This window comes from Anser cygnoides, chromosome 4 (genome assembly GCF_040182565.1).
Source record: "Anser cygnoides isolate HZ-2024a breed goose chromosome 4, Taihu_goose_T2T_genome, whole genome shotgun sequence".
Lineage (NCBI taxonomy): Eukaryota > Metazoa > Chordata > Aves > Anseriformes > Anatidae > Anser > Anser cygnoides.
In genome coordinates this window covers 66,904,379-66,929,549 of record NC_089876.1, presented here as the reverse complement: position 1 = coordinate 66,929,549, position 25,171 = coordinate 66,904,379, and the positions used below count along the sequence as shown (strand labels likewise).

General features: G+C 41.6%; 1 long non-coding RNA gene across 2 annotated transcripts in view; it reads left to right on the top strand.

The window, feature by feature from the left end:
* The window catches only part of LOC136790746 (uncharacterized), a 169,612-nt gene that overhangs the window by 110,474 nt on the left and 33,967 nt on the right, over positions 1-25,171 (top strand). For both annotated transcript variants that reach the window (XR_010831256.1, XR_010831255.1), the window contains exon 3: positions 17,316-17,533. This is a non-coding gene — a long non-coding RNA (uncharacterized lncRNA). The remainder of the gene's footprint in view (positions 1-17,315; positions 17,534-25,171) is intronic.

Genomic DNA, 25,171 nt, shown 5'->3' with positions numbered 1-25,171 from the left:
TAGCTGTGTAGTCTTAGAGGCTCAGGATTAATTTCAGTGGAAGCAAAGTTAATTCAAGGTTAATTCGTTACTGCAGGTTTTCAAAATGCTGTTTAAATTTGATAAGAGTTCAGGGCATGGATGCCAACGCTAAACATTGTTAGGAACGGTATGTGTAAAGGTAATTAACCACCGAACACCTTACCTAGGAACATGGGTAGTTCTCCACATTTTTGATCAGGATGAAGGAGTATTCGGGCAATAAACACTGTCGCCCAGCATGAAAAACTGAAGGGTCAGCCGAGATATTCAAGAGACCAGAAGAAGTGGTCATAAATGTGTTTTCTCTTCCTCCCTTGTCTATCTCCTTTAAAAATGGCTGGAGACTGACTTGAAAAGAACAGTAGAAATCTTCCCAAAGGGCAAGATACATGGAGGTTTGGTCTACTCACCCACCGTGTCTTGGCACTTCCCAGTGCAAGCCATACTCAGTAGGTTGGACACCCTTCAGGAAAGCGGCAGACAAAGCAGTGCGGTGGATCTGGCCAGGCTGCCCTTCATCCAAGCACTCGACTCCTTCAGGCTTTGTGATACGCTGCTGCTGTCCCTGCAGGAAAGAGCTTGCAGTGGCAGTTCTACCAGCTGTGTCTTAGCTACTCTACCCAAAGGCTTTTGCTCACAGCAAGATGAACCAGAGAAGGCCTTCAGAAAGGGAGCAGTTGGCAACCTGTGTTGGAGAGAGAGGGCTAGATCTCCTAGGCTGAGATTAACAAGATGCATCCATTTTCATCCACTGTGGCTTTCTAAGGTTTTATTCTCTGAGGGAAACATTGAAAATAAGCAAGTATTAGTATTTTCTGAAGAGCCACATGCACGTCAATGAGTGTCAGAGCATCCCCCTGCTTCTGAGAGCTTCCCGAACCTGCCCCGTGAGATGGGACAGGAGGAGTTTAACACAGACTTTTGTTTGGTAGTTTCACCCCCATCAAGCATACCCGTATTTACCAATTTGTTTTACAATGTAAAATGATGCTCTCTGCAGCACTTTAAGGCTTCCAGATGATGTTTGGACTCTGCAATCAGGTTGTGATTAGCTGGTTTACAATACAGAATCTCTCTGACAGCTGCAATTTTGTGGCTGTGGTGATGGGAGCAAAGACGGTTCTCAGAAACTCCTTTTCTGACAGTGATCTTGCAAAGAGCCTCTGAGTTTTGGCCAGAGGGCTTGGCAGAAGAATTTGTGCAGCTGGCTGTATGCTTCATCCTGTACAGTCTGTCGGTGACGGTGGAAGTTTGTCAGACACATATCTGCCTACAGTCCCTTGTCAATGGTAGTCGAGTCCTCCTTTCTTGTATACCCTTGCCTTCTCTTTTATTAACCCGAGGGCAGGATGACTAAAGCCCTGTCATGTCCACTGTGCTGAGCAAACCAGCAGATTCCCACTTAAAAATGCAGTCAGTCATGTCTTGCTGGGAAGATTTTATTCACTTTTGCCCTGTTGCCTGTGCCACCAAGGTGGGATTTAATAGTAGCCTGACTACTTTGTTCCAGTTTTGTTATGGAAGAATATCTTGGAAATTTTAACCTTGTAAAAATAAAAAGCAAGCATACGATTTTCATTCAGGGATCCAGAAGACACCTTATAAACTGTTTCTATTATAATTGTCGCTTGGCTTTTGCAATTTTAAGTTTTATTTTTATGGAAGCTGGACAATGGTGATGACTCTTGAGGTTGTTTCAACAGCAATGTCCACTTTCACTGGAGTTTAAACAGAACCTTTGAGAAGGCTTCTTGGGTGACATACATCTGGCCAAATCACCTTTTCGGAATGAAAGGCCAGGTTTTGCCCTAGGTATTTCATGGTCTTGTTTACTTGTTTTTCTTTAAGGAAGAGGAGGGAAGGAGGCAGGGGAAGCACCTTGGATCTCCTCAGGCTTTTCGGGATGACAGTCATCAAACTTCTTTCTCCTTGGTGAAAACTTTTTGATTTATCTTGAACAGAGTATTTCTGCACACACACATTTCATCGAAAATGTTCTTACGTGTTCTGCTGATTGCCTCAAAATCAAATGGAAAAAATGCAATGGTTTCAAACCAGTTCTTACAGCGAGTAACAAGTCCAAAAAGAGTTCATAGGAGATCTCCTTACAGTTTTACCCACTTAAACTAGGTAGTTTCTTTACCTAGTAGTGGCTGTAATTCATGACAATATCAAAATGCTCTTGTAAATGGGTTATTTTATTGGGTACACCATGGCAAAACTGTTCACTTGTATTTCATTAGAAGTCAGAACTACTGAAGATAGAAGCATGCGAAGCATGAGTTAAAGCAAAGCCATTTATTAACACTCCACAAGTTTCTGTTAATGAAAAGATAAACACATTCCCTTACATTTTCCACAGTTACAAATTGTCATGGTTGCATTTGATATTAAGGGCCCATTTATAAATATTTTATTGCAGTTCAATAATTGATAAAGTGATTTACAAGTGCCTTGATAATACATTAATGCATGCAGGGTACATTATGCTAACCATACTATTCTGAAAATACGTTTTGTAATTGTAGTGGTTTGTCAGTGCATCATCTGTTAAGCGTTTATTGCCGAAGCCTTTCAGTTATTTCTTTGTTTTGTTACTTCAAATAGCTAACTATTTATCCGAAGAATGCCTGGTCTTTCTGCCTCTCTTTTTCATTAGCACCTGTGTGATACATGTTCAGTACACTCCTGATAAATGCAAAGTAGCAAGCTATTAAAACCCTTTCATGGTCCAGCATTGTGGGGTTTTGTTATAAACGAAAACTCCTTCCTCTCCCATCTGTGGAAAAAGCCACCCTCAAAAAAAAAAAAAAAAAAAAAAAAGAAAGCCTGGTGACCTCAGGAACTGCTCAGTCTCAGCTTTTTCCAATGTCAAAAGGAATATTGCAGCCTAATTTCTTTTTTCATAGACTCGTCAGTATACCAGGAAGAAAGTTCATGGCAACCTAACAGCTGACTGCTGAAATGCCCAGGATGTCCCCAGGAAGGGTTTACCCATCCCTACAGTGATTTTTGTACTTTGTCTTTAGGCTGTAGGTAGGCCAGAAGAATTCTAGATAAAGGTAGCCATGATAACAAACATGGTAAAAACCTGTATAAAGGCAGTGATTTTTTTTCTGCACTCTGCCACCTATGAAACTCATTTCAGGTGAAAATCTTAACAGAATTAAAGATAAACTTGGATACTACAGTGATAACTAGATTATGTACTGGCAAGAGAAAATACTAAACAAAAGAGAGAATTTTGGAAGAGATTAAAACAAAACATACTTCAACAGGGATCACCATCTGCATATTCAAAGTTGGGAGGATGCCATTCTGTATCTTGGTCCAAAAGTCTTCCGTGCATCTTCTTTTGAGGTATCTGGCATTAACCACTGTCAGTGCTTGGGTATGAGACTCAGTACTCATGGGTTTAATCCACTCCAGTGGCTGATATTTTTAGTGAAGCTTTTGAGACATGTTGGCTATAATAATAATCCTTTCTGTGTCCTTTTACCTCTGCATGTGTACCTCTCGTGTAGGCACGAGAGCAATGTCTAATGCATCCAACCAACTTAACTGAGAAGGTGCGTGTTAGAGATCGCCATCAGTATAAGCCATGAAAGAACAGATATCAGGAATACATATTCAGGGTTGGCTGTAATTGAAAAGATATTTCCAATTATAATTTGAGTGCAGTTTAATTATCTAATTCATCATCATCGTGTTCAGACTAAACAGGTTTTTGTAAGGCTAATCTAAAACAGCAGCAGCTGTTTTTCTCTATCACACTCCTTTTGATTCTTCTTAGTCAACATCTTTACAGGAGGGGAGAAAAGAAAAAGCCACTGCAATTCATTGAGTGCTTTGTTTTTCCTTTTAATAGTGTTAGAGGTAAAACTCTGGGTGGAGAAGGGAGTCTTACGTGGGCTGGATAATGGGAGTTTGGGGCCAGATCTCTGTACTGTAGCTCCTGCTGAGAGCACCGAGTAAATAAAGTGACAGAAATTTCAGAATTGGCTGTTCTGGCTTTCAGGAGATCAGCTGGGAGCTTCAGGTTGCTGAGCTTGTTTGAAGAGTTGGTTCTTTGTAAAGTTATGATTTGGTCTAATAATAGGAGTGCCGGTCAAGAAACTTCTGCTTCCTTTGTCAAATTGTTACATAGCATTAGTCCTCCACTGTGATGTTCACCTTATGTCTTCCCTACCTTCAAATCACCCGTTATATGTAGCAAAAACTTTTTTTACACTGAACAGTTTCTTTAGCTATCGGGCATTAGTACCTTTCAAGCAGTGCTGTTGATTATCATCTCTCTGCTCCTCTTGCATCTTTGTCTCTTTTGTGATTCAGAAATACGCAAGCATCTTTTTATTTGATGACCATCTTTCCAGGTTAGTAACTCTCTGGGGCTCCTCTAGGAACTCATTCAGCTTGTTCATTTTTCAGCAATGGTTTATCTCCTGTCCATGCTTGAGTAAAGTTGCTTCTGATTCCCACAGAGGTAGTTTGAGTGAGGACAGGGGAGGTGAATGCTGTGCATGCTGAGGTGTCCCCAGGCTCGCCTGAATGCCCACCCCGGTCATACATCTCAGTGCAAAGCTGGGGCTATTGGAAGTCTTGTCATGCCCATCTGCAAACTGGTCTAAAAACTCCTCTTGGGGATGCCAGGTATTTGCCTTATGTGGTGAAGCTTGGTTTGGCTGATTATTTTAAGGTCAGCAAGGTTGCCTCTCATGCCCTAAAGCTTATATTAAGGTGTGTGTCATTTTACATGTTGATTTTAGAAGTAAATATCTTGATGAACTGTTTGGCTAGACCTCTAATGAAGATCTTGGCTTTTGCCAATAATCTTATACTTGACGGTGAGCTAAAAGGAGCTCACGTCCACGCTTTGCTGTCCAACATTAACCTCTGCTGAGTTAAAATAAGAAGTGGCTGAGTAGCTGAGGGCTTTTTGGGACACAGAATGACTGAAGAGGTAGGGAAAACGAGGTATTGGGAAAGACCACACACCCAAAAAAAATAAAAAAAATTAAAAAAAAAAAACTTCTCCCCTTAATTTTTTGAAGTGAAGAAGTGGCTTGATTTGTTATTAATAAGACCATGATAACACCTCCTGAGGTAGTGTGAGACTGGGCCAACATCCTCAATTTCCAGTAAAGAGAATCTGAAACACTCATCCTAGAAAACTCGTGGATGGAAGAGCTGTCGTGTTTTTAAAGAGGTATTTCTGACTCTGGAACTTGAGTAATCACCAGAATGCAGTGGCTTTCAGGGGATGCTGCAGTCTCAATACCTGTCCAGGACTGACTCAATCAGAGGGATACATCTTGGTTTTGAGTGGATTTTGGATCAAACGGTGTTGTGGTTTAACCCGGCTGGCAGCTAAACACCACACAGCCGTTCGCTCACCCTCCCCCCTCCCTCTCTGGGATGGGGGAGAGAAACGGGAAAGTGAAGCCGGTGAGTTGAGATAAAGACAGTTTATTAAGACAGGAATATAAGGAATATAAGGAATATAATAATAACAATAATAATAATAATAATAGTGATAATGATAATAGTATTAAAAATAATAATGTGTAAGAAAACAAGTGATGCACAATGCAATTGCTCACCACCCGCTGACCGATGCCCAGCGTATCCCCGAGCAGCCGGCCCCCCACCCCGGCCAGCCACCCCTATATATTGTTTAGCATGACGCCAGATGGTATGGAATACCCCTTTGGCCAGTTTGGGTCAGCTGTCCTGGGTCTGTCCCCTCCCAGCTCCTGCTGCACCCCCAGCCTGCTCGCTGGCAGGACAGAGCGAGAAGCCGAAAAGTCCTTGGCCTGGTGTAAACACTGCTCTGCAACAATTAAAACATCAGCATGTTATCAGCACTCTTCTCATCCTAATCCAAAACATAGCACCCTACCAGCTACTATGAGCTACTTAACTCTGTCCTAACTGGAACCAGGACAAACGGATTTTGGAAGGTAAAGTTATGGAGATTGGTCAAGCATCACAGTGCCTACATTTTAAACAGAGTAGAACTTTGCCTACAGAAAGGAGGTTAACCTAAAATATTCAGAAGTGCTGGGGTGCACAGGGACACGGGCTGCAGGAAATTTGGAAATCCTAATACGTATGTGCTCGGCAAAATGTGATTCTGGCTTTGAACTAAGGTTTCAGCCTCCTACTTGTCACTTGAAAAATTAATATTGTTCAGCCTTATAGTTATCAAAGATTCTAGAGGAAAGTTTGAAGTATGTAACAGATAACTGTGTTATCTGAATACCTTTGTTATCCAGAAAGTTGAAGGTTCCCCACAGTTTCTGTTATATTTGTCATCTGCGTGTAGATGTCCTTGGCACCCAGTGTGTGCTGACAAACACCCCCAACAAGGCACCTGGGTCACCCCAGTAAATGATACCAAAACTGAAGTTTATTCTAGAGCCAGGAGTAATATTCTTAGATTAAAATTATCAGTAGATTCTAAAACGGAGGAGAAAGAAACAAGAAGCCTGTTGAGAGTGTTAAAATCACATTAGCATAACACAGAAGCGTTCAGTTTACAAACCTGGATCTCTGAAGGTGTAAATGAACATCTGGTGCTGGTGCTAATTGTAATGATCTAAAGTAGGTGACTGTGATTTGGGGAGGGAGAGATTAGCAAGGCCCTGCAGTACTGCTATTGATGTCTGAAAGGGGTAATTTTAGAAGTGTTCCTCATTACATGCAAAGATTTATTTTTTTTTGTTTGTTTATTAGCTTCTAAATCAGACCGCTTACTTGCACACACAGTCTGCTTTCCTACTACTGACATGCCTTTAGTATTTAAAATCTGCATTGATAGAGGGGCTGTTGTTTTGGGGTCTCTTTATTCTTTTGATTGGCCAACCTCTACTACCTCTACAACCTGCTATTCTTTTAGCAGATAAGGAAGATTAAGCCAAAATTTTATCAGTCATCTCCCTGGTGAAATAAATGTTTGTCATAAGAACCCAACGCCATATCCACCTCCAAAGTTCACCTCTTAATGTTACCTGACCCATTATGTGCTTTCTAATTTAATTCAAGATGTCATTGTATTTAGATGTTGGAAAACGTTAGAGGAGATGAGCCAGACCTCAAAAGCTCTTTCTTCTTCGGAGAGTCCTGACATATTTAAGAGAAGTTTGTATTCCCTGTGCATGTTACACTTTATGGAAGAATTGCATTAATACCCGAGGGAGAGTCTGAACTGAGCAGTGAAACCAAAGGAAAGGCAAAGCTGAAGGAGGTCTAGTTTTGGTATCGCCACTGGTAGGACTAATTCTTTTAAAAAAGGAGGTAAAGAACGTGTTTATTTCAAACTAAAAGTATGTGTGGTTGTTGATTCCACAGCCCTGTATTATTTAAGCAATATTTATGTCTTGCTTTTGAAATACAGCAGGGGGCATGGATCTGATCACTCTGTTGCTGTGGAGACCAGAACTGTATGTAGCTCAGAAATTTTCACTTCATTTCAGTCCTGGTTTCAAGGTCATGTGTTATCCCTTAAAAGTGATGGTGTTAGGAAAGACAGCGCCAATGCAGAAACCAAATTCTTTGAGGGGGAAACAGAGCTGATGGTATGTGGGGAAGTAACAGGACCTGACAAGGATGATAGCTAAGAAAAATAATGTAGGTGGGACTTATATCTCAGCTGTTGGAAGGAGGTAGGTTATCAAACTGGGAATTTGACTATAACACATGTAGATAGAAAGACTTTTTACGCCAGTGCGAGCTGTGTAGAGACTAGTTGGATGTGTGTGTGTGTGTGTGTGTGTCTGGCAAGCACAGCCTTTGTCATGTTGTAGTGGAGTTACTTGTGGTCTCTGCATGCATGTTCCCATCAAGTGGAAAGGAAAAAGATGAGTTACAGAATCCAATAGCAAGGCCTGAGGTAGAAGATTTGAGACGAGAGTATGTGATAGCATTCTCTGAAATGCTGCCAGTGCCACATGCAGGGACAGATGGAGTTGGGAAATCTCAGGTTGCGGAGTAAAGGAAAATAACATAGGGAAAGGACATCATACCCTTTAGAGAAAAAAAAAAAAGAGGAAAAATTGGGATAGATGGAGGCTGTATGGGGAGAGAGAACCTATGTTGAACCAGCCAGGTGCTGTTTGAAATTTAAAGCTCATTTAGATCTTTTTTTCAAAAGAAAGGTGTGGGAAAGCTAAGCAATGTAGACGTGTTGAGGGGAGATGGTGATGGGCGAAGCATCGTTTCAGGGAGAAGTTACAAAAATATTTTATTAGACAATAAGCAGGACAAGAACTGATAAGAATAAGATGGGGAATAACAACAACAACAGCAAAGTTTGAAAAATGTGAAGTCACAAATTATCAGGCCATGGAGACATCCAGCCTGACTCCAAATGTGTGCAACCTTCCTGAGAAGACTAGGAAGTAGCCATAACAAATGGAAATGTCTGATATAATTGAAGATGCTGATACAACATCTATCTTAGAAACTTGGTGAAATGTTAAAAAAAAAAAATGGACTCTTCTGTATTTGGATACAAAGTCTATACAAATGACAGTATTAGTTCCTTGGAAGTGAAGTTACATGCTAATGGAAGCACCCAGTGCAGGAAGCAGACTATCAATGTGGATTAAAATTCTCTTTGAGAATGGAGAGAAATCCTTGTTAAAACCATCGTATCAACCAATCAATTTGGCTAGCTGCAGTAGTTGTGCGATACATAGATCAAAGAGTCCATGAAGATGAAATACCATGGCAGTGGAAACCTCCATGAGATATATGGGGAGTGACAGCAAGACAGTATTTTAAACTCAGTTCATAATTATCTGAAGTAACTACTCTTCCGGATGGGAAGGGAGAAAACTTCCTTGATATATCCTCGAGCAGTAGTGCTCATAATGTATACCTGAAGACAACATCCTTCAGTGGTCATTTTCCCATGAGGAGGGGGAGTGAGGAGAGGAGCTGGGGACAGCCATACACCAATATTCACCAATTTGGGGTTTAACTTTAAAACAGAAATGAGAAAGCTCCTTAAAAGGAAACTTTCAGAGACTGTCTGAAAGCAGTTGCTATGTCTAGTTATGGGACAAGAATTCTACAAATTCATTGTTCATATTACCTGTTTAGGAGACCTGACTGGTGACAAGGATGCCTCTTAGTGACACTATATATAAACACATGACAAAATCACAGTCTTCATCCTAAAATGTTGACGATTCCTAGGAAGATTCCTAGGAAATGCAGGATATTGTAAAGATATTTTTTAAATTATTTTTAATATAAATATCTAAAAGTGTGGACTCCTTGTTAAAACCAGAGCTTGTTCAGTTAAGGTCAAACATTTCTGTTGTAGGAAATACATCCTTTAAAAATAACAGAATTGCTAGCCATGGTAACACTTTTCACCTTTAGTTTTTGAAGCATGAGTTCCAGAAAACTTTGTAAATTGTATATGCATTATAAATTGTACCTGTATAAGAAAGGTCATGTTCAGAAGTAGTTTGTGCTGCATTTGCTATCTCGTGATATAGCTTATAATGTTCTATTCAGCAAATGTGATAAATTGTCTCTTGCAAAGAAAGGACAAAAGACTTGAGGAAAAGGAACCCTTAAAATGAAAGGGACTGACTCCCTCATTGTGTAGATGTTAGATCTTGCCATGCTAATTGCGATGACACAGGTGTTCTGAATCACACTCTGTTCAGACTTTGTGATCCCATACAACTGCATTTTTGCTAAATAACCTAGCTGTATAGTTCAGAGCCACAAGTTTTTGGGCTCATTTTAGATGGAAAAGCTCAAAACACCTATCTTATTTCTCAGTATATGTATTGTACATTTAAGTACCTTGTTTTCAGAGGATTTGTGTGTGTATCTTACTGCAGTCCTGAACAGGTTTTCATACATCTGTTGCAATGGAAGTTGCTGTGCAGGTGACTTGCCCATCTGTTTTCTTCTGTAAATCCTCCCTGCAAACCCCACAGTTCAGAGACTCGCCCCAGTGTGCTGCCAGGACGTTTGGTGAGGAAGGGTTGTGGTGCCTCGAGGAACCTGAGCTGTTGGTGGGGACAGGGGCTTGCCGAACTAAAGCCACAGTCAGGCACGTACAATGCTTTCACACGGAATGGTTTGTTTGTTTTTGTGAGGTTTTTAGGTTTGATTCTGTGTGCATGTTTGTCAGAGGTCAACTTCCCTCTGAAGAAGTGTTTCTAAAGTGAAATTCAAGAGTTTAATGCAGAGAAAAGGTCAAGAATTGCTTTTTGGGCTGTGCTAAGGCAAAGTAACTAAGAGAAATAGGCTGAAGGAGAATTAAAGAAAATGTCAAGTAAGATTTCCTAACAATGAGGTTCACTAGTCTCTCAAGGGAACGACAGAAACCCTGTGTTAAATCCTTTAGGCTACAAATGAGGAAGGCATTTGGGTCAGTGCCGCTTTCTCTTCATTCAGTATCATTTGCCCCATTCTCTAGAGTTAATTTAGTATGCAGAGGGAAAGCCTCCTCCCTTCTCTTCATACCAAGGAGTCCTTCAGGGGCTGAACTTGCGCGGTGCCAGCTGCAGATAGCAGGAAATAAGGCTACCCATTTTGTGGGGAGTGGAGTCTCCATTTGGTCTCTGGTCATCATTTTGAAGTATAGCACAGCTTTCCCATATGGAGGAGCAGAAGCCCTCAGAGTCTGTAAAACAGCAAATTAAAATAATATTTCACATGCATTTTAGCACTGAAGATGAGAAAAGTTGCTACAGACTCTGCAAACACAATTAACAAGTTTACCAGGTGAAAATAAGCATTTTTGGCGTTGCCAGGCTGCCTGGATGTAGCGCAGCTGTATTCTTTTACACGTGTGCCACTTGACTTCAAACCAACAGTGTTCACCATGTTAGCCATGCCTCAAGTCTTGTGGTTGGTTGGGGAATCAACTTGAGGATCTCGAGAGTGTACAGCAAGAGACTGGAACAAAAATATTTACAAGTAGTTTGGCCAGTAAAGGTTTCCTCTTGAGATGTGTGCCTTGCATGGAAATTCTTCACTTTACTTCATGCCAAAGAGCAATGTTATCTTCTTCTCTGTACTTTATTTCCTTATAACTCTAATCTCCTTATGTTGGAAAATGAGTTTTATACTAAACATGTGAAGATGACAACGTAAAGATTACCATTAAACCCAGTAAGGAAGTTGTTATGGTTTCATTCCAAGTTGATCCTCCAGAATTTATATATGACATGATCAGACAGAACAGCCTTCTGTTGAGGCCCAATGGCTAATAACAGGTAACTTCTGCTTTGCTGCTAGTGGAACTGATAAGAGATAACTGCAAAAGAAGCAGAAATAATTCTGTTTTTGGAATGAGGTAGTTTGTGTGTTCTTTTAGAGGATGTTTACCTAGGTGAAGGGAGAACATTCTATAAGGGTAAAATACAGACAGCATTTCGTACTTCCATTTGGCTCAGGCTTGGAGCAGACATAAGCTGGCAGAGCTCCATGAAGTCACTGAAAGACTGGTTTACAACTGTGGAGAATGTAATCCAAAATGTGCATCCAGATTTGGTATGGATTATTTTTGCGAGAGGGAAGAGAAGAAAGCTGAAGGAATTGCTACCTCCAATGTTTTCTGCATTGCTTTTCTATTTCTGCATGCCTTACAACATGATGTAACTAGGATTATGCCTTTGTGCTATACTACCCCCTTGTGTATGACACAGCCTGACTACCTGATGATTGAAAGAAATACTATAAATTCTGTTCCAAAGTGCCAAACGGGGGTTACAAATCCATAATAATTAAGCTTTCACCCCTCAACAAAGTAAAGTAATTAACATCTTGTTATAGAAGAGCTTTAGCAGCTCAGGGCTTACCCAGCTGTGATTTTGCTGAACATGATGAAGTTGAAGTAGGTGATTAATACCTGTTGTATGTAAAGGAATGACCCTTACTACAGAAGTGTTACCAGACTTCTGAGTAATCTTTCAATAAATGTAGCATCCCTATAAGATGATGCAGTGATTTGGACTGTTTTTCCAGGCATGCTTCTCTATAAGGAGAAATAACAGCGGTAAAAACAATGGTTTTTTTATTGTATCTTTCACTGGATAAAAATCAGATGCTACTAAAGAGAATATATCTGGATTGTAACCTTTAGCTCTTCATTCATTGAAATATGGTTTTCATTGTTTTGGTTGCTGTTTGAATACAGCACTGGATATTACACAGAGCTCCTGAGTTTTCAGTACCTCCCTTTTTTCTTATCACCAAATGAGAAAGAAGGTGAAGGTTTGAAAGCTGTGGACCATATTCTGGTAGTCTGATTACCTTTTGCATAGCCAGTAAAGGAAGCTCAATGCCCTTGTAGACTTCAACGGAGTGAGTCTAACAGTTTAAGTAAGATACTGAACAGAAAGCAGCCTAGAGCCAGTCTACAGATACCTTTCCAGAAGCTTAGGTAGGATCCAGAAAACATTCCTCAAGGCCCCAGTTTGGATCCTCATGTCTTACTCATGTTTCTAAATAAACAAACTTGATTTTTAAAAGATGTTTAGAGCACTTAAAATTAACATGCTCGTGAAAAATAGTTGGGTGAGAAATCTAAATCATGCTGACTGGTGCTTTGCCAAACCCTACCGTAATGTAAAGAGCCTTGTGGAAGAGGAGAGATGTTCACACAGGGGATGGAGGAACCTACATGTACTGTCCAGCATGAAGACCTGTGCCTTATGTAAGTGGTCTCTGACAGCCTCTCCACACCCTGCTGCTGCAGTTTACATGGCTCCAGCAAGAGAAGCTGTGAATGGCCTGAACTCCCTGACATTTTCTGTTCTGTATTTGGCAAATAGAGCGTTTGTGGCATCTGCCTGGATGCATTTCTGAGTCTCTCTGGTCAGTCTGAGGTTGGAAACCTATTAATATGTAAGGTACTCTGTATAATGAAAGAACGAGTCCCATGTTTGTGTCCTGACCGGTGTTTCAGAGCACTGCCTGAATTACTCCTTAATCTGGATTAAGGAGTCAATTAATTGCATTTTTAGTAGTGTTCTGGATTTTTTGGTATCTGGGAAAATATTATATCAATATTTTGTGTGTATAGCACTGCCATTGCTGAAAACTAGTCTGAAATATCCATATGTCATCAAGCTAAAATTACAGTATATGTGTATTAGCTTGCCAGAATTCATGCCCTGTGCTCAGCAAAATGTTTTTTGTGTGCCAGCACTATTCATTTGTGTACTAATATTTGAAGATACTGCACATTTTGGAAAGGTTTAGGTGCCCATTAGCAAAATGAAGTGCGAAGGAGATGAGATTAACTAAGCAGGTGCTGTCTGAAATGGCAAATAAAATCACTAGGTGCTCAGATGTAGACATTTGGTCCTTGGCTAGTAAGCTGATGCAAAACACAGATGAAAAAGGAAGGTGCAATCCTGGAGTAAGCCGCTTGTTTATTCCCGTGATGTGAAGGAGCAGGGAAGAAGTATAGCTGTGTATGTACGGACAGTATGTAAGCCTCTCTGAGGAATCCTTTGTGTATTTGTAGGCAGAGAAATGAGCAGCATGACGTATTTGGGAGAGAACAAAAGACAGGGGATTCTAATCTTCACCGGGATCTCTGTAAACCTGTAGCCCTTCGTGAACATTCATCAGGACTCCTTGCCTCCTTACATCCCGTGGTGATTCCTCCATAACTTATGTTACTGAATGGCTTAAGAGCACAGGTCAGAGCATCTCAGGCCACTGGCACAAGCAAGCCTGGTGTTTGTTGCCTTGGTGGGAATATGGCAGTGGAAAGGGAGAAGGCTGTGTCACTGAGTATGAGCTATTGAATTCTAACTCTGGTTTTTATGTGCCTTGTCACACAGTCACAGAATGGTTTGGGTTGGAAGGGACCTTAAAGATCACCTAATTCCAAGCCTCCTGACGTGGGCAGGAACACCCACTCTTGCTGAAGCTGTTCTGCTACTTCCCTGTAGTTAAGAAGCTGCAGAAGAGGAGTCTTAGCCTAATTTTGCTGCTGCTTCTGCACAGCTAGCTTAGTAGGATCCATCCTTCCAAACTCCCAGAGCTGAAAGCCTGGCATCCCTATTAAGCAATTTTAGTTCACTCTTGATGGAATATTTTCCCCAAAGTCTGATGTATCTGTGAAGTGTTAGACCGTGATTTCTTGACCTTTTTCTCATGGCTGTGGTAAACAGATCATTCCCTTTGCAACAACCTTTTGTGTATTTAACAAACTTTTAGCAGTGACCTCGCAGGTCATAGCCTGTCTTCTAGTCCTTCCTTACATGTTTTGTAGTTGACTTTTGTTGTCCTCCTCTGGCCTTCTCTTGCCCTGTCCATGTCCTATGTGAATTGTCAAACCATGCCGAACATTTCTTCCGTGAGCTCGCTGCTGTTGAGACTAGGAGCAGTCTGTTGTTGCTTAGGTTACTCTTTTTACATCTCCTGCCAAAACATTTGTCTTACCTGTGACAGATTATTTTGACTTGCTGAGGGCTAGTCTGTGGAGACCTTATGCTACCTGATAGCCCCCCAGGGATTTTCTGCTGTAGGTGCTCCTCAGCCAGCTTGTTCCACAATCTTGAACTTGTGCATCACTTTCCCAGAGCAGAAACCTTCCCATGCAGACTGAATCTCATACATTGAAAGTACCAATTTTCTGTTCGTCAAGGTTGTTTTTACTTGGATTCTGTCATTCTGCCTGCTCATGACCCCGAACCACGTACAGATCATCTGTGAATTTTGGAAGAGTACTTCGTATCCCTTTGTCCAGGCTGTCAGTGGACAATGCTGGAGTAAGAAACACCTCTTTGGGACTCTTCTTGGTAATCTGACTTACTAGGTATATATTCACATTGTTGTGCTTCGAATAACCTTTCAAAGTAAATTTAAGTCATACATGAAAGTGTAACTTACATTCTCAAATCATTTGTGTGACCTGTCAGGTTTTATAACTATATCACTTATTCCAGGGCTGATTCACTGTGCCATTTTTCAAAACATCAGAGGAGATAAATATAGCTGCAAACTTATTTACTGTATTGTGCTGAAATTCCTATAATACGTTTTATTGCAATTAACAGATTTAACCATCAATTTGTTAAAATCTTTGGTGAAAAATTTACTTGGAAGTAATTGAGTGTAAGAATTCGGCATGTTGTGTCAGGAAGTGCTCTTTCTCGTGCCTGCTTTGATTGGTTTGTAAAGGCAGTTTACAGAAACCTAATAACCTGTGGCAAAGTTAGGTGCCAAAAAAGGTGAAGAGAACTACAGGCATTAAATTGAATGTTTTATAGAAAATATTAATTTTTTAAACTGAACTGGAAATTCCCTGGAATTTTGTTCTGTAGGATTATCTTTGTTCTTGCAAAACTGAAATGCTCTTTCATTCGGTGTTCACTGGAAATTTTTTAAATATGTGTATACACACACACACATATATTTTATTTGTTTGTTTTAGGAAAAACAAACATTTACACAAAAATTAATATTAAACTAAAGAGGGTTAAGGAGACTATCTAGCTAAGAAAGCAGCAGAATATCTGACATTGAACAGGGAATGTTAGCCATAACTGCAGTCATCAAAGTAGTGCAAAGTGTGGTCCTGAGGGCTCTGGGGTCCTCAGGAGATGAGTTTGCAGTCTTGGAGTGGTGTGTGTGGCAGAGCTCTAGCTGGCAGCAGGGTTTCATCATGCACTTCCCACTGGAGTTTGATTGAAAAGGAAAGTTCTGGATGGGAAAAAAAAGTTGAGTCTCTGTTTCTTAATTTTTTTTTTCTCTCTCCCTGCATCAGGTTTCTTCCAATTTCTAGAGAACTAAATTTGTAGCATCATGAGTGCTGATTTCCATAGAAATGCATGGTCAAACAAAACATGGCCGTAACTGAGGTCTGTCTGCCTTGGGTGAGCTGTTTTGGTTCTTATTTAAATATGACATAGCTGTGACCATTGTTTCCAGGCTTTGCCTGTTCTTCTCTTTCTTGATTTTTTTTTTTAATTAAGATTGAGAATAAAAACTATCAAATATAATTAAGCCATGAACCCTGCACTCTCTTGGTGGACTAAATGGACCTTCCATCAGCAGGAAGGATGTAGCAACTAGGCCCCTTGTTTGTTTTTAGTTTGCTCCTTTGTAGAATACAACTGAGCCCTGAGACGAAAAGACTTGTATTGAGGGTGTCAGCTGTCAACATGTGATTTTTATTTGGTTTTGTATTATAGTGAGTTTTCTTATTACTTTGGTAGATCTTAGCAGCTTTCTCAGGTGCCAGTGATTGGAACTACTAGGGTAAATTCTCTTTTTGTCTAAAATAAAAGTGAAAGTAAGTATTCTAGTGGGAACACGAATCAACAGGAATTTGAACAATGCGGTGATTGATTTTTATTGTCCTAGAAGGTGTGAGTAATTCATTGCACATAAAAATTACTGCAAATTTTCTCCTTGGAAGATGATTTCTGAAAGAAAATGAAATGGGTGAATGCACAAGTAAATGAAATGTTAGTGATTATAAAATTTGCCCTATAGTTTTCTGGCTACTGTTCTTAATAGGATGTTGAACACTACTGTTTTTGCACACTGCAGAAGTTGTGTGGGAAGGTTCAGACAACGTTCCCTCTTAAAATGCCAAAGGTTCATGCTCTACTTATTGTTTGACCATGAATTGAAAAGTTACAAAAAAAAAAAAAATCTTCACAGATGTTGAGCAGCATTTCTGGGTCTAGCCAAATGATTACAGAATCGTAGAATCATTTAGATTGGCACTGACCATCAAGATCATGATGTCCAACCATCAACCTGACCAAGGAGCTTAGTGGTGTTTTTTATCTCTTGCTGGTACCTATACTCATAAGATGTATTTATATCTTCAGCTAGATGTCTTTCTCACTTACAATATCATTTTTAAGTCATGCACAAGTTAGTAAACTTTTGGAGCATGTTTTTTAGGACAGAACATCTCAAGTTGGAAAGGACAAGGATCATCAAGTCCAGCTCTTGGCTCCACACAGGACTGCCTAAAAATCAGACCACATGTCTGAGAGCGTTCTCCAAATGCTTCTTGAACTCTGACAGGCTCGGTGCCGTGACCACTGCCCTGGGGAGCCTGTCCCAGTGCCCGACTACCCTCTGGGTGCAGAACCTTTTCCTAACACCCAGCCTGAACCTCCCCTGATGCAGGTTCATGCCATTCCTTCAGGTCCAAACACTGGTCACCAGAGAGAAGAGAGCAGCACCTCTCCCTCTGCTTCCCTCCATGAGGAAGTTATAGATCGTGATGATATGGCAGAAGTTTGTAGTCCAGCTCATGGGGTAACACCTTTGTCTTTCAGGACTTCCTGGATGTCTCTGAGCTCCAGGACATGAAATGTGTTTTGTGTCCAGAACGGTTGTGAAGTCAGTAACCTCCTGAGGAAGCTCTGTGAAGTTGGAACCAAGCAAAGTAGCAGACTGCCTTCAGAGATGATGTTAGCAGGTTCTTTCTCTTTGGAGCAATGACCAGGAAGGATCGGAGTTGGTTTCTTGATCAGCTGTGCTCTCAGATGAACAGGTATGTTAATTTCTTGTTACATAAAGCCAGTTTTACATGCTTTGCCAAAGCATATCAATGTACGGTGTAGAGAAAACAGAAGAGTAAAGATAAAAATAGCATTTATTGCAAAGGAAAAGCACAGATATGACTGGTACAAATGAGACCCGAGGCCTGTCTACTTGTGGTCATTGGCTGTGGTAGTGGCCAGCACCAGATGTATCAGAGGAAGGTGGCTGTCCTTCTGCAGGATGCATTTGGGGTATAACCTGCTGTCCCACACTTCTCCTTTGGTTCTCTTATGACTTAAGCCTTCAAGCAAGACGTTTAATATCCTCACCACAACTGTTCAGAGTTGTTTATTTGGTCCTGAAATAGAAGTACTGGTGTGTGGACTTTTGGTGATGCATAACCCCAATGTGAAATCTTTCATTGCATCAGCAAGAGAGGCAGGTAAGACATGTCTGCCACTTGCCCTACCAGGATTTAATTACCTACCCATGATCTAGACTTGGCAAGATGTATGGTATGCTATGAAGCTTGGAAAGCCAAAGGGGAGACAACAGGGGCTTTTGAGAGGTAGTTTATACTGCAGCGAGGCTTCCAGAGGGAGCTGCTTGTTTCCCACGTTATGCATGACTTCTACACCAGTGCTTTTTTTTTCTAGACCATTGAGTTTCAGTCTTCTCAATTCACAGATCTTTGGAAATTTTCCAGTGCAGGTGTGGACCCCAGTTGAGTAAATATCAGCCTTCTGATAGTGGGTTTTCTTTTCTTCATTACCTCTGCTGCCATAATTAGGTATTTTTGCTTGGGAAAAATGAAAAACCCTAAATGTTTGCATAGTTCCCAGCACCAGCAGTGCTGGATTCAGCCTGCTTCTTTATGTGCAATGATGAGAACTGCCTTAGGAATGTGTGCTGCCCTTTAAAAGAGAAAATATGTGTGTTGTGCTTCCAGTGACAACATGATCTTCCCCTTTCAAACTGGAAAATGTTTTCTTAGAGAAGCTACGGAAACTGATGAACAGAATTTTGGTTTTATGCTTATTTCCCCTTGTAGCTCAAGGGCTGCTGCAGGAAAAGCATGCCAATAGGTGTAAAACATTTTGCAAACACTTCTAATCCTTTCCAGAAATTCTTGCTGGTGATGCTAAGAGAGCAAAGCGTAGGTAGGGAGTTTATTCACAGCTGTGTCTGTCTGCTGCTTCTTCCAGTTCTGCCACATCTAGGTGTGCTCTGTCAGGGGTAAGTGCCTTGTGCTGTTGTGGCCGTCCCAGGTGTGTGAAAGCTGGAGAAAACATGTCTTATGCTCTGAACCTCTCCTCACATTATGCCAGATTTACCCTATTAAGTGCTCCTGGATACCTTTGTCAGCCTGAGATGATCAGAAGAAAAACTAGGCATTTTCATCTGAGAAGTCCACCGCTGTTGCCCACCTCTAGGAAACTGGTGATATAGTTTATCTAGTGATATCTGGTGATATAGTTTATATAGTGAGATAGTCCATACCACATTTCTGCAAAAAGCATGTTATGGTTTCTGTGGATGTTGATCTGTTCTGTCAGAGGTCTAAAGTTTATTATAGGGGGCGGCAGCATATGTTCTTTAGCCTGTGTCATGCGGGTTTATCTAAAGAATTTGTCTTGTGGATGCTCTGGGGTGCAATGGCCACATCAGTGTTGTCTGCAGTAACTGCAGTAACTAGTACTGCTTGTCCTATACCTTTTATTATTTTTTTTATATTATTATTGTTATTATTTATTTGATTTTTCTTCTGTGCTTTGAGACACCATGTTTCCTGAGCATGCCCCCCAGCTGTCACTGGCCAGAGCTAAGCCCCATAGTACAGAAACACTTCTCTGGTTCTGGTTCTGCTTTTATTTTTAGATTTGGCTCTTCAGGGTCTAGACAATCATACTTACATGCTTTTTAGTGCTAAGAATCAGACTCTTGCTGAGAAGTATGCTGTTTAAGTGAGTATATTCATTGGGGAAAGCATCCATTTAAAAGATATTTTGATTATTGAAAAGATCAAAAGGAAAGGATGCATTTTGGGTTAGTTCAAAAACAGTGTCTTTCTGGAATTGAGCTATTGTGGTGCCATTAAGCTGTTGTCAGTAATTCCTGTTCCTTCCTAAAGCACAGCTTCTGGACTGACTGAAGTCCCCAGTGTTTGCCATGAGGGCACACATTGCTAGTGGTACTCGCTGATGAACAGAGATCAGCTCTAGTAGCACCTTCTGCAGCAAAGGCAGTGTCTTGAACGGTCCGTATCAAGTTTATATGGACATTGCATTGCCTAGATTTTGAGTGCTTGACTCTAACAAAACCGTGTCATTTCTTCAGCTTTCTTTATTATGATTATTTGTAACAGTATAAAATAGCTGAAATTCTACTGTACAGTGCTACACAGAAATTGCTGGATGAGCAGCACAGACCTTTGTCTGTCATAGCTTGTGAATGCAAAAGCAGCCCCAATTCCTGTTTCAGATGTATGTTGGGATCCTCCTTGCTGGTTTTCCCCCCAGTTATTCTTTCCAAGTGGTGCAATTTTCATAGCAGTCTTCCCTCTGAGCCCCGTGGTTTCTCCTCATTATCATATGCTTCCTCTTCAGTTCACCAGTTTTTCTGCTCTCTTGAGTCTTCAGTTACAGCTGATTGCATCAGTTTTCTTGGAGTTTCTCATCTGGCTTTGTTTTTTGCAAACATCTCTTCCTCTTTTCAGATGCTTCCTTTTAACAGCCTCCTTTACTTCTCAGGAGTGAATCCCACTGCCCAGTCTTCTCCTTCACAAGACACTGCTGCAGAGTTGCTAATTTCTTCTAACACTTCACTATCCATGTTGCATTCCAGGATTTTTATTTATTTATTTGTCTGTGAGGAAAATGGAAACTTCCTCAGTTCTAAACTACTGCAAAATTGTGAGCTGCATTCCAGAACAGGACTGCCACTCAGTGAAAAAAAAAATGTTCAAATTTGATTTGCTTATTTATTTTTAAAAGGGGGACAACAAATGTGTTTTGTGTAATAAAGTCTGTTTCCAATTTTCCAAAACAATGGAACATTTTCTTCTGAAGCCTCATCTCCATCCCCCCCCCCAAAAAAAAAAAAAAAAAAAAAAAAAAAAAAACAGTCTGAGGTATACACCTAGCAAAGGAAATTGCTGGCAAAACAGTTAATTTGGCAAAGCTGTAAGTAATTGAAAACAAGGTCTTATAATGAGACATGTCAGACAACTTTAAATGTTAGGGTTGCTGCCAGTTCCATCTATATGATCCAGCGTTCTCTCCATGCTGTTCTGACCTTGCTTCTTTTTAATGAATCCAGATTTTTCCCTTTCCTACTGACAGGGCCTTTGATTTCAGTGACAGGCTGAAAACTATTCTGAAAAGCATTAGTTTGCCCCTGCCAAACATCTTCTCCGAAAAGCAATGTCATGGCTAAATCATAAAGTAAGCAGAACCAGTTGGTACCATACTGATTCGTTCCTGTTTAGATGTGATAACCATATGGAAATCATTGCACAACCAAACACCGGTGCCAAATTGTGAGGGGGAAAAAAGCCTCACTGATTCCACAAACAGAATAAATGCTTCCCCGTGTCTTCACAGGAGGAGACTTGAGCAAGGTGTTGGATGTTTGTTTCCAAAGCCAGTCGCTCAGCTCTGCTTCAAGTTCCCTGAGTGACACGGTGGTAAGGGGAAGTCTTAACTTTGTTTTTGACCTGAATGCTTTTTTCTGCATACTGAAAATGTTTACCAGATTAGTGCCCCATTGATATTTTAATACTGTTTAATCATTTTGTGTTCTTTCAGACAGGATTTCATTTGCATGGTTAATCAGAATATTTTGACTTTTGCTAATGAAGATATTTTTCATATTCTTAAAGTGACCTTGGGGATCTTTCTTCTATCTATTTGTGGAAGAAGATGGCATCACATTTAGAGATGTGCTTGCCTAGAAGAGCATCCTAGTGGAGAAAACAGCTGACTGACTGTGGGTGGTTCAGAAGATCTAATTTCCTGATTACAAGCCATTTCCCTTTCTTTATGCTTCTACTTCCCTCCTTGGTAGCACAGACTAGACTGCATTTTGTTAACTGCTTTAGGAACTGCTAACAAGGAGCAATATGTAAGGGTTAGTTTGTTGCTTCCTCCTCTGAAGTGTTTTTCCCTGGTATTTATCAGATGTAAGTAGGCCTGATTTAGTGCAGGGATCTGCTATGCCTTAAATAATAGGTCTGTACTGGGCATGTGCCCTTCATTATTGAAATTCATATTTAGAGATTACTTTAACACTTCCAGACCAAGAAAAAGTGTTCTCATGAGCCCGTATTGTCAGCTTGGGTTATTTAACAGTCACTTCATCTGATACTGCAGAGATAAGCCCGGAGACTGAGATCAGTAGCATAAACAGAAAATAAACTCTTCTCAACTTATCTGATTTCTTGTACAAATCACTAGCGTTGCTGCTTCGAGTGCGGGTACATTTGGCACACTTTTCTGCTGAGTCTTTGTAGCTTGATTTATATTTGCTGGCGTGGTAAGAGGTGGTGGTATCATCCTTGTGATAACCATGCACAGGGACTCTGCCTCAGAGACCACTTGGTTCACCTTTGCATCCCACCTTTCTGGTGAACCTTCTCATGGAAAACTGTTATGGCAGGGACCCGAGGTAGGGTTTTTGTGTATGTGGCACCCAGATATAGACATAAACAAATTGCATTAGTGTGTTTGGCAGTTCAGGGTTTAGCCCTGATGGGGAGCTTTGTGGGCCAGGGCAAGGAGAGCTGGTAGTCCATCAGTCTGGCTGATGGTGTGGAGCAGAAAGGAGCATGGAAAAAGAGAGGCTGTAGTTGCAGAATGTCTGCTGCGGGCTCAAAGACTGCTTAAGAGTAGCAGTAGGAAAAGGGGAGGTCGTCATTTTAGTACAGGGTAGACTGAGGGAGAAAGAATGGGAATCTATCAGGTGGTTGAAGGTGGGAAGGAAAGCAATGTTGTGATGATGTAGCAGCGAATCTTTTGCATTTGAGAGTCCTGAGCTTGGGCTGAGCGGTGCTCTCCTGTGCTGTTAGAAGAGCCTGGCCTTTACGTCTGCTCTAACTTCTGACTGAGTTTGAGCATATGGTCTCTGTGTCTCCAAGGTGTTCTTTATTCTGAGATATAGCTTCATGCTGCAAAACCTTCTGTATACATAGAGCCTGTGCTGCTCTTTCCAGGAGTTAGGTTTTTGATGTGCTGCTGTTCCTCTGCCTCTCATGTCCAGCCCTACTTTTGTAAGGTAATTTTCATAGCATGAATATTCCTATCAATAGCGAGGAGCCAGATGCTTGGAGAGGCTTCAGTTTATCTGTAAGAGTGGGGAGGATTAAACAGGAACAGCTGCACTTATAGTTATCTACTGAGATCTGTACTTAGGGGATAAATAAATTTTTCCCCAAGGAGGCTAAAATAATACTGTTTTACAAAGGCAGTTGGTGTTCTTGCTTTCCCATTCGCTTTGGGTCGGATTCCCGAGATGTGCAAAGCAACGTAAGTAACAGTTCTTTCAGGCAGGGGCTGGGGGCTTTATGTTTTTTTGAAGGACAGCTCTCACAGGACCCTCTGTCAACCACGGGGGCTGTTCAGTATCACTCAATTTCCGCTGGTGCCCGTGAGTCCTGCTCCCCTGGGTATTGCTGCACTGCTTGCATGAGTAACTGCTGCAAATGGTGCTAGATGTACTTACAGGAGTCTGCGTGCATATTTCTTTGGGTGAAACCCCTCCTTTCTTAGCAGACTATTTTTTGCTGCTGCTTTGTTCTCTTTGTCAACAAAAAGCCTGTACTAATTGGTTCAATCTATCAAGCATCCATTTGACTCTGTAGGACAGAACAAATGATCTGAAAATCATTGGAAGTAGAATAGACAGAAACTATACAATTCAAATCTTTGTTTTTCTGTTTTGCTTGGCAATTATCATTAATATGCTCCATCTTTCAGATAGATGAACTTCTGACTAATGAATTCATGACAGTAAAATCCTGCAGCAACCTGTTGATCTCTGTGGAACCTCTTGCAGGGTGCAAATTTAATCCCTGTCTTAGTTTAGCTGGGTTGGGGTTTCTGTGCTATGCATGACACCTCTTTTAGAATTCTTTCACAAGCTTTCCTCTAACAATGCTTCGTTCACCGGCATAGGTAGAATTTTTTAACATCACAACATGTTCTTACTTACCACCACACATCCCTTATAACAATATTTGGCCACAGTGTATCAGCTAGAATGGATTTGAGAAACAAATCCAAGCCCATACATCACAGACAGGGAAGCCTTTTGACCAATTACCAAGTTTTATCACAGATTCACAGATTCACAGATTCACAGATTTCTCTAGGTTGGAAGAGACCTCAAGATCATCGAGTCCAACCTCCGACCTAACACTAAGTACTCCACTAAACCATATCCCTAAGCTCTACATCTAAACGTCTTTTAAAGACCTCCAGGGATGGTGACTCCACCACCTCCCTGGGCAGCCCGTTCCAATGCTTAATAACCCTTTCGGTAAAGAAGTACTTCCTAACATCCAACCTAAAACTCCCCTGTCGCAACTTTAGCCCATTCCCCCTCGTCCTGTCACTAGGCACGTGGGAGAATAGACCAACCCCCACCTCTCTACAGCCTCCTTTCAGGTAACTGTAGAGAGCGATGAGGTCGCCCCTGAGCCTCCTCTTCTCCAGGCTGAACAAGCCCAGCTCCCTCAGCCGCTCCTCGTAAGACTTGTTCTCCAGACCCCTCACCAGCTTGGTCGCCCTTCTCTGGACTCGCTCGAGCACGTCCATGTCCTTCCTGTAGCGAGGGGCCCAAAACTGAACACAGTACTCAAGGTGCGGCCTCACCAGAGCCGAGTACAGGGGCACAATCACTTCCCTCGACCTGCTGGCCACACTGCTTCTTATACAGGCCAGGATGCCGTTGGCCTTCTTGGCCACCTGAGCACACTGCTGGCTCATATTCAGCCGACTATCCACCAATACTCCCAGGTCCTTCTCGGCCAGGCAGCTTTCCAGCCACTCATCTCCCAGCCTGTAGCTCTGCTTGGGGTTGTTGCAGCCCAGGTGCAGGACCCGGCACTTGGCCTTGTTGAACTTCATGCAGTTGACCTCAGCCCATCGCTCCAGCCTATCCAGATCCTCCTGCAGAGCCTTCCTGCCCTCGAGCAGATCGACACACGCACTTAGCTTGGTGTCATCTGCAAACTTACTGAGGGTGCACTGGACGCCCTCATCCAGATCATCAATAAAGATATTAAAGAGGACCGGCCCCAGTACCGAGCCCTGGGGGACTCCACTAGTGACCAGCCTCCAACCAGATTTGACTCCATTCACCACAACTCTCCGGGCCCGGCCATCCAGCCAGTTTCTAACCCAGCGAAGCGTACGCCAGTCCAAGCCCCGAGCAGCCAGTTTCTTGAGGAGAATGTTGTGGGGAACGGTGTCAAAAGCCTTACTGAGGTCAAGGTAGACCACGTCCACAGCCTTTCCCTCATCCACCAAGCGCGTCACTTGGTCATAGAAGGAGATCAGGTTCGTCAAGCAGGACCTGCCTTTCATAAACCCATGCTGACTGGGCCTGATCGCCTGCTTGCCCTGCAAGTGCCGCGTGATGACCCTCAAGA